The sequence below is a fragment of the Protomyctophum parallelum genome (genome assembly GCF_964188405.1).
Source record: "Protomyctophum parallelum genome assembly, chromosome: 9".
Taxonomy (NCBI): Eukaryota; Metazoa; Chordata; class Actinopteri; order Myctophiformes; family Myctophidae; genus Protomyctophum; species Protomyctophum parallelum.
In genome coordinates, this window is record NC_139706.1 from 34,047,165 (window position 1) to 34,057,552 (window position 10,388).

Consider the following 10,388-nt stretch of genomic DNA (forward strand, 5'->3'; position numbering starts at 1 on the left):
CCTTGTGCATGCACACAAAAACAAGAACAATGTGAAAGAAGCACAGCGCTGATCCTGTCGTGTGTTGCTCAAGGAAGGTCTGCTCACTGAATGAAGAAGCTCTGCTGGTTTCTGACTCAGCCTTGATTGCATTCAGGTGTGCTAGTGCTAATCATGATTGGATTCAGGTGCACAGCAAGGGCTTTTGTACATCGTTGAGGCGTCGACTGATAGAATTGTAAAACGCGGCCGTTCGACTGATAGAATTGTAAAACGCGGCCGTTCGACTGATATAATTGTAAAATGCGGCCGTTCGACTGAAATATTAATTATTAATCAACAATGTATATTAAATATTACTCTCTTTTAATTATTGTAGCCTATTTGTTATTGTCCTATTTGAATTTCCCTTTGTTTCTTCTATTGATTAATCAGGTCATGCATATGATAATTGGTTTTCTGTAGGCTGTGTATGCTAAACTTATCAAGTACTGTAGGCTATGGCACTTCCCCCATTCCAATGAAAGATGAAATGCACTCATTCAATATGATACTTGCACTTTCAGTGTGCTAAATCTGACCTGGGATGTTTCTGAACTCTCGCCATTTCAGAACTTCAGACTAAAATGGGCAAAACAGTCATGCTGTCAAAGGCACTGTCAAGTGTGTGCCAAGCTTGCGCGAAGTTGCGCCATGCTATTCATGTTGGCACAGTGTACATTTGACCTCTCATGTTCAGGATCGTTACGCACCAGTGAGGCACACCGAAAATGTATCATCAAGTTGATGAGCATGATGCTTCATGTATGAGATTGTAGATCTGCTATGTCCGGTTTGACTTTGACAGAGTACACTCTGTCTGTGTGTGTGTGTGTGTGTGTGTGTGTGTGTGTGTGTGTGTGTGTGTGTGTGTGTGTGTGTGTGTGTGTGTGTGTGTGTGTGTGTGTGTGTGTGTGTGCGCGTGTGTGCGTGACTGCGTGGTGTCAGGTGAGGTGTGTGCTTGTGTGTGTGCCAGTGGAGTGATGTCCCTCTGGCTCTGGGGTTCCAAGGGATTATGGCTTCCAAGATAAGCTAAAACACTCAGACACTGGCGCTGAACATGTAGGCCTATACGACTGTTAACACCCCAATACTGAACCCGAGAGAGAGAGAGAGGGACGGACGGACGAAAGGAAGAGTGGAAGAGCAGGAGAGAGTGATGAAGACAAGAGGATGAAAGGAGATTGGTGAAGCACTCACCGTGATATGATAATCTCTACATTCAAGGCTGTGCAGTGAAAATTAACTGTAACTCGAGAATTTCCCCCATCTTATACCCCAAGTTCCAACTTAATGTATAACTTTCCGATTAGAAGATCCGATCTCTCTACTCTGGTAAACAAGCAACAGCAGAATAACAACCATGCCCAAGAGCACAACAGCATCTGGTCTATGCCAAACAGCCCCATTACTTCACAGCGAGTGTCAATCTGCACTAGTTGCCGTCCGTATATTTCGTAACAGATAATGGCTGCACAACACATCCAGATGTCTTGGTAATAATTGATTGAGTAATGTTATGTCATAGCTGGCACTGAGGATTATATAATTGTAAATTTAAACTGGTCTGAGAGTGGCGCTCAAATCCTCACTATAGCGCCACAGTTTATAGGTACAAGCGGTCAAAAACCCATTGCATGCTCCATTGGACGAAACCAATTGATCTGTGGGAGAAAGAAGACTTCAAACTCTGTGGAAGAATGGGGCCTAGTGGACACGATCTCAGAAGGTCAATTGAGAAGATCCGTCCGCATATCCTTACTAAAGAGACAGGAGTGCGTAGTAGGGTTCACAAGGAGTTCCTGAGATATCGTGTTCACAACGTCGGGCGAACTTATAATGCCTCTGCTTGGCTCGGCCACAGCTTTAGCCAGACAAGGAATAAAAGAGGAGAGGGATGATGCAAAAAATGAGTAATAAGAGATGTCAGGAGGGGATATGTAAGGAGGAAGAAAGTGTGAAGAGACAGGAGAGCTCTGTGAGAATGTCTGATAAAGTGATGAGTTGATGATGGTCTGACTAAATGAAAGACTAGCCAAATGATTAACAGACTGGCTGACAGACACGGCATCTGGCTAGATGACTGATTTTAATTGGCAAGTAGGGTGCCAACGTGACTGAAAAATGTACTGGCTCATTGACTGGCAGGCTGACGATTGGTTGTTTGGTTGGCTGGTTGTTCTATTGGCTGGCCAGGCTGGCTAACATGTTGAATAATCGGCTTGGCTAACTGATTGCCTGGCAGGTTTCCTGACTGACTCCCCCATTCTCACCTGTCTCTACATCTGTCATTCCATCATCCATCCGTGCTCCCATTGTTTACTTTTTAATTGTTTTCATTCCATCTGTCAGTCCTGTGCCATTTTCCACAATGTACATCCATCCGTGACACTGTTGAATGTGACCAAAAAATCCTCTCTTATACCCTGTCTCAATCTTCTCAGTTTTTTGTCTCCACCAGGCCGAAGGCATGGGGAGAGAGTATGCTTTGCACGTCCGTCCGTCCGTCCGTCCGTGTGTGTGTGTGTGTGTGTGTGTGTGTGTGTGTGTGTGTGTGTGTGTGTGTGTGTGTGTGTGTGTGTGTGTGTGTGTGTGTGTGTGTGTGTGTGTGACAGTCAGTCAGTCAGTCAGTGTACAGTTAATCTCGGGCACTGTTGGCCCGATCCATGCCAGACTTTGCACACACACTCCCTAGATACCAACCTCTGCCCCAAATATTCCAGAACGGCCTGTTATAGCGCCACCAGGAGGCCAACTTTTGTAAAACACATGTTTTGCTATTACTCCTCCAGATTTTGTCCAAAAATCCCACAAATCATCACACAGTATCTCTATAGTCATGTCACGTGCTCAAGACGGATCTGTCCGATATTTCATATTCCATCCTAATTGGCTAACATTGGCTTTCAAAGTTTGCAGCGTGCAATTTACGTGAAATCTTTCACGCACCTTCCTACTAGGCTGAGGAATATATCCCACCCTTTTCACATTGGCCTGTTATAGCGCCACCCACAGGTGGATTTTTGCAAAACACATTGTTGTTACAAAATGCCACAAATCATCCAATTGCCATCAAAGGCATAAGAACAAATGGCACCCTTTTCACATTAGGCTATTATAGCACCACCAGGAGGCCACAACCTAACCTGCCCTGGTGGAGACATATACTGTATGTGCCCTGAGGGGCACTTTTTCTAGTTATATATCTTTCTATTTTTGATTTATGCATAAAACACCTCTACATTTTAAATAGGGTTAGGGTGCATCTTCCAAGCATGAATGCATTCAGCAATTATTATCCTTAAGATTTTTATGTAACTTTTTTTCAAGTGGCCTAAGGGTGGCTCTAGAGGTGGCTAATTCATTATTACGGGCCACGGCAATGCAGTAAGCAAATATTGTATGTTGTTTTTGACCAAACTGGCAACTACAGCATTACAGCCATGACATAAAAACAAATATGTCATTACTAGTGCCTGTGTTTTTACTAGTTTATGTGCTTTTAACATAACTACAGCATTACAGCAATCCTTTAAAACAATTTCAATAGTGTGGTGTATGCATTCTAATTTATATGATTTATTTTCATTACCTACATCATTATAGCCATCCAAAACCAATGTATCATTTCTGGTGCGTGCATGCGTGCACTAATTGATAACTATAACTATCTATAAGGTTAGATACTTGGGAATTGTAATTACACCAAATCCCACACAATTATTTGAGGCAAACTATACAAAATGAATTAGAGCCATTAAAAATGACCTGGGGAGATGTTCTTCCTCTCTCCTTATTGGGTAGAGTTGAAACGGTGAAAATTAACGTATTGCCTAGACTTCTGTTCTTGTTTCAGTCCTTGCCTGTCAGAAAAAAAAAGCCCAGAATAAGGCTCAAAACACTTATTTTGCCAAAAAATAGGGGAGGCCTAGGCCTTCCCAATCTAAAGCACTACTATTGGGCAGCTCAGTTGACTGCAATTGTAGCATGGATAAGTAATGATGAAGAGACAGTTTGGAACCAAATAGAACAGAGCACAATTAAAGGGGTGTCTCTGTCAATATTACCCTTCCTTGATAAAAAAAAAAAACAATGGATAAAAACAAAATTAAAATAGGAAATGAATGGATAAAGCATACATTAAAGGTGTGGGAAGAAGTTAAGAAAACATTGTGGGGACCAGGGTCAGTTTCAAGGGCAATGCCAATAGTGGGTAATATTGATTTCTTGCCATCCATAAGCGATACTGGATTCAGTTGTTGGGCTGATAAGGGGCTTAAAACCATAAACCAGTTATTTGACGGAACGATTATTTGACGGAACGATCTTTAAATCCTTTGCTCAACTCCAGACGCAATTTAAACTCCCTTCAATTGATTTATTCAGGTATTTCCAGATAAGACATTATATCACAGATCATAGAGAGAGAGAGCTGGTTATAAAGACCCCAAATGATATTGAGATGTACTTCATTGGTATTGCAGAAAAGAAATTCCCGACTAAAAAACATGTTTCCAATTTATATAAAGCACTGGATGATGTTTCTCAAAACACATGGTACATTAAGGATAAATGGGAATTGGAACTAAATATAATTATTGAAGACAAAACCTGGGAGGATATGTGTGAAGGCTGCCACAAGGGAATAAATAGCCAGGTGTGGAAGGAATTCGATTGGAAACTCAAAACTAGGTATTTCAATACTCTTCTGGTCATCTCCTCATATGTGAAAACACCATCCATAGAACTGTGTTGGAGAAATTGTGGGGAAATCGGGGACCATACACAAATTTTTTGGGACTGTCCAATAATTTCAAGGTTTTGGAAAAAGGTTAATAAGGAAATCGAAAAATGTTTAGGGTTGAATATTCCTTTTGGTCCTGAGTTATGTCTGCTTGGTATTATACCAGAGGAGGTGCGTGCATGGAGTTACATATTAAGGATACTTTTACTGATTGCTAAGAAAATGATAACAGTAAATTGGAAGGAAATAAAGCCACCTACTATAACCCAATGGAAGCAGAAACTGAAGCAGGTTTATATAATGGAAGAAATGACCGCAAGGTTACAATTAAAAATGGACAGTTTCATACTTAGATGGACTTCTGTGATATTGTATTTGGGTGTTTCAATACATGTGTAGAGGTTGATGGGTCTGTAAAAGTGTCATGTAGTGGTTGTTGTGTCGGGGGAAAAAAATGCTTTTATATAACTGAAGTGTATTGTGAGTCATGTCTCCAGTTCTTCTCCTGCCTAACTCAACTTGGAAATGCTGTACTATAGTAGTTATGTCAAGCTGTTTTTCTGTTTATTTTTTTATTTTTTGTGTATGTTTTTTGTTTCTTTCTTCTGTTTTTTGTTTTCATTGATTCGTATGTTTTACTTGTGTTTGATCATTCTTATTATTTGGTGTAAAAAAATAAAAAAATAAAAGTCTGCTGACCCCCAAAAAACAAACAAACAAATAAATACAATGACTTAATCACTCACATGACCCCATTTTACATATAATTGGTCCTCACTAATGCTCATTATAATATCGTGAATATTGTGTCTCGGAGAGAAAGTTCAGAAACCCGCCTACCAGTGACATCATCGATGGGGAATCCAAGCTTAATTATCTTCCTGGATAGTTAGAATGCTAGATTAATATAATTAATTAATACAAAATAAAATAAAATAAAATACAAAACAATGTGATCTTGTCTTGAAATGACCAAACCTGCCTACACTGCAATAGGCCTACTGGGTGCATATTCAGTTCTTAATGGGATTCTGTAATCAAACTGGTGCTTATAGCTATTCATATTTAAAACAGGAGGTCAAGCTATATGAGTTTTTGAGGGGCGCTAGCCCCTCCTATATACAGGTTTAATGTTTGTTTTTAGTTCAATGTTTGTTTTAAAAACACCATTGACAATAAAGAGAATTTAATGTTTGTTTTGTCTCAATGTTTGTTTTACATCATCATGTTAAGAGCACCCCTCACTTCACACAGGTGTGATTTTTAATTCCCTGAGACCTTATGGCAGTGCAGAAAATGTTCTGTTACACACAGAGGGTTACACACAGAGGGTCATGCTTTAATGAGAGGTCCTCATTCTCCTTTACATTATAGTACTATCACAGAGACTGGTTAGGACAACAATTGTCAACCATAACATTAATAAATATGCATGGCAGAATGAAGAAGTTCAGAGAGAAGAATTAATGAATTAATTAAACACAGAAAAGCATACAATGCTTGCTATTGTAGAAAAAAATATTTGTTACATCAGATTGATGCACTGGAGCAGGGAGTCATTTTCCTGCTGTGGTTTCTCCTCGCTAGCTTATGTAAAAAGGCTTTTCATATTAAAATGATCTGAGGACAGAATGCAGTGAGATATAATGTGTAGAACTCGGGTCAGATTGGAGCATTCTGTATACTAGTGTTCTTTGAGCCTGATCTCGGGTCAGCTTGGTGCATTCTGTATAGTGTTCTTTGAGTCTGAGTCTCGCAGCAAATATGTACTTCTAGTGAGGGGCATCATTTGGGTGCCTGGAGATGACAAATGTCACCCCCTAGTTTCAGCATTTAACCTCAAATTTGCATTTATGCATATTTCCTCAATGTTTGTTTGTTTACATCCTGTCGCATCTGACCCAAAACCAACACACAGGAGTCGTGAACCTAACGTTGCTCAACAGGCATTTATTAACGCTCTCAGGTTACAGGAGATTAACTTTCATCAACTGAGGTGAGTAAATAAACAGGTCGTCGTCTTCCAGGATGTAGGTTTCAACTGAGTATTAAGAATAGGATTAATTTAGGATCTTGGCAGATAATTAACGGAAAGTCTCTGTCCTAGAAGCCAGGCTATGCAAGGGAAACAGTCACTTGTATTAACGGGTCAATCTCTTATCCTTTCCCTGGGGACCAGAGAGCTGGGGGGGAGATACAAGGTTTCCACTTCAGAGCGTCTCCGTTATGGAGTCGCGTTCCTTATGCACTCCTCTTTAACTGTGTCATTCGGACCATGCACAAATACTGTCACTATAGAGTCAACATTTAAGGAGGATATGAATGGGGTTAACCTACCGCCGCCAGCACCAACCTTCACCAAGAGTGTGCAGACGCCGACTGTCTGGAGGAGGGCAGGTTTGTATGTTTCCAGGCGTTTCAGACAGGTGAGAGAGATCGATCTGATTAAGGACGAGCTGTGGCATGTACCTGTGATTGATAACCCCGTCCCAGTCTTCTCCGCGGCGGCCTGCCCTCCTCTGTCTGTCTCTCTAGTGAGGAGGCACCTATCTTATCGGCTGCCCGTTTAGGGAGACCCCACAATGCCTTTAAAACTGAACACCTTATTTATTTTTTGGGGCATGCAGCTTTTTTCTTTTTAAGATATTTCTGGGGCTTTTTTGCCTTTATTGATAGATACAAAGTAACAGGAAGTTGACAGGAAACAGGGATAGAGCGTCGCAGTCCCTCCCCCTTTCAGAACAACGAGTGGGCCAGGAAATGAATCTCAATGCATTTTTCCCATAGACGTATTTATTTAAAGACTTTTTAAGCGTACGAAGCCAACTCTTGTCGTGACAAATCATGACAACAAACACAATTTTTCGGGCCAAATAAAGAATTACACTTTTTTTGTTGTTTTTCTTCTTTGTAATTATTTGTTTGGTCCAAAATATTGTGTGTGTTGTCATGATTTGTCACGACAAGAGTTGGCTTCGTACAACACTTAAAAGGTCTTTAAATAAATACGTTTTGAAATGCCTATGGGAAAAACGCATTGGGATTCATTTCCTGGGCCACTCGTCGTTCTGAAAGGGGGAGGGACTGCGACGCTCTATTGTGTAGGGTAGGTTTAGTTTGAGACTGGCTGAACATTACATCACCATGGTACATCGGCAAGAATGTATAGACAAGGAGAGTTCCTTGTCTATACATTCTTTTATTTTCTATACGTCCTTTAATTTTCATTTGCACAGACACACATTTCAGTTGAGCAAGGAGGTGGTGAGGCTTGTCAGTTATGGTTTTTATTCAGTGACGCATAACCAAGGCCTGAGGCTCCAGGACAGAGGGCTCTCAGGTAGAGTTGTTGTTGTTGTTGCTGCTGCTGCTGACAAACAATGACTGCATGGAAAGGCACTCAGGCAGTATATATAGCTGATTGAGGAGTGAGTGAGAGCAGGTGTGATTACTGAGTGACAGAACGGTGGGTGGGTCCACATGGAATAGGCCAGGGGGAGGGTTGTTGTTGTTACTCACTAGGATGACTCTTTTCTACTGGGGGAAAGACACAGCAAAGTTCGTCACTCGAACCCACAACACACTATCATGCTAAGCCAAGGTGCATGGACCGCTAGGCTGGCTCAGGCCTGTCATCTTTTTTATTTTCTTTCTCTTTTTTATTTTCTTTCTTTTGTTGGGGGGGGGGGGGGGGGGGTACAACAGTGAGCAGGCGTGACACTCAAATGTAGAGATGATCAGTCACCCCCATGGTTAAATATTGAAACTGAATGAGCATTTTACATGGAGTCAACATCATCAATTGACAGTAGACATCAATGTGCCATGCCGTGTGGTTTTCACTTTTGTCCAAAGCAAAACCACTTGGATTGGGCTTCGCACTTGAAATGAGTTAAGACTAGACCAAAACACTACCTCGGGACTGTTTGGCAACATCAATCACTCACTCACTCTGTAGCTTCAAAGCTGTAGAGAAGCATTCTACAGCTGCTCTTTGAATAATGGGACAGGACAGTAACACAAAGTTTGAGTAGCAGGCTTGTACCCGGAGGTCCATCCCAAAATGTCCATTTGATGGAATGTCCACCCCAAAATGGATGGTAGGGGGGAATGAGAATGAGCACAGGTCCATTTTACACTCTGAATTCCTTCCTCTCCTTGTGGTACTGTAGATAAACTGTATTACACATAGCAGCCAGTGGGATTATACGCTAGATTAGGTCCCTCCTGGCTCCCAAGCTGTGGAATATCCTCCTCCACTCAGTCAGTCAGTACCCCCCTCCCCACCCCCATTTCCACTTCAGTCTGAAAACTCACCTGTCAAAGACCCCCTCTTATGCTCTCTTTATTTCTGTTAATGTCTTTTTGAAGCTTAAATAATATTGATCCTTGTAGTTTCTTCCACTCTGTACAGCCTACTGTACATGTACATGGACTACATTTCCGGGTAGGCAGGGTGGCTGCAGCTGCCCGTCATACAACATAAACTGACATGTTAATTACGTTCTTTTAATTTTTGTTAATGTTGATATTTAATGTTTCGTGGTTAGTACGAGTCGAGTCACCGCCAGCTGACCTTACGTCAACGAGGAATCTCAGGAACGCAATGTGTTGACAGCTGGGCGTGACGTATATTAGCAGTAACATTGCTTTCTTATGTAGTTGCAAGGCTTTTGCGGCTTATGTAGTTGCAAGGCTTTTTTAAGTCCCCTGCTTGGGTCTTAAACTAGGATGAAGATAGTACTTCAACAGCTCTAAACAGGAAGGATCACAGCTGTGGAATTTATGACAGGCAACTGTATGTGTAACTGAGTACAAAAGACAGTGAAAAACAGCTTTGTTTAGGGGCTTCACCCCCACAAGAAATGACAAGTAGCAGTAACAGATGCTATTTTCAGATTTGTTTGAATGTTATCTCTTAAAACAGATCCCTAGGACCTCATAAATGAAGTGAGTATGAGAGTCAAATATTGTCTGTCTTATTATTGTACATATAAGGTTCAAATATCCATCACTATCACACACCAAATGCCAATCAGAGCCTCACAAAATGCTGTATTGCTCAGTGAGGAACTATGCAGGTGTAGCATTACACGGCGGAAGCTGGGATTGAACCCGGGGCTCCCACTACACAGGCATGTTGAGTGCTCTCTTCTGCTCCATCTTTCATATATAGCAGGCTTTAGTTTCAAAATTATATTATAACTATATAATTATGGGTTTATGACCTCCACTGAGTGCAATTAGAATAATTATGTTCAACAAGCAGTTAATGATGGATGGATGTGCGTTTTTGCCAGCTGGACTATTATTTGGCCTTATTTAATGTCCTTATTTAATGTGGAGGAAAATAAACAATTCTGCCTTTGTCTCGTTCCCTGTGAAGGTAGATCAATGTGCTCAATGTGCCATGCTGTTTGGTTTTCACCTTTGTCCAAAGCAAAACCATAATGGAGTTCACTTGCAATGAGTCAATGAGGACTAGACCAAAACACTCCCTGGGGTCTGTTTGGCAACATCAATCACTCACATTACACTATGTAGCTTCAAAGCTGTAGAGAAGCATTCTGCAAAGTTTGAGTAGCAGACTTGTACCCGTAGGTCAACCATTATGGTAGGTTAGACA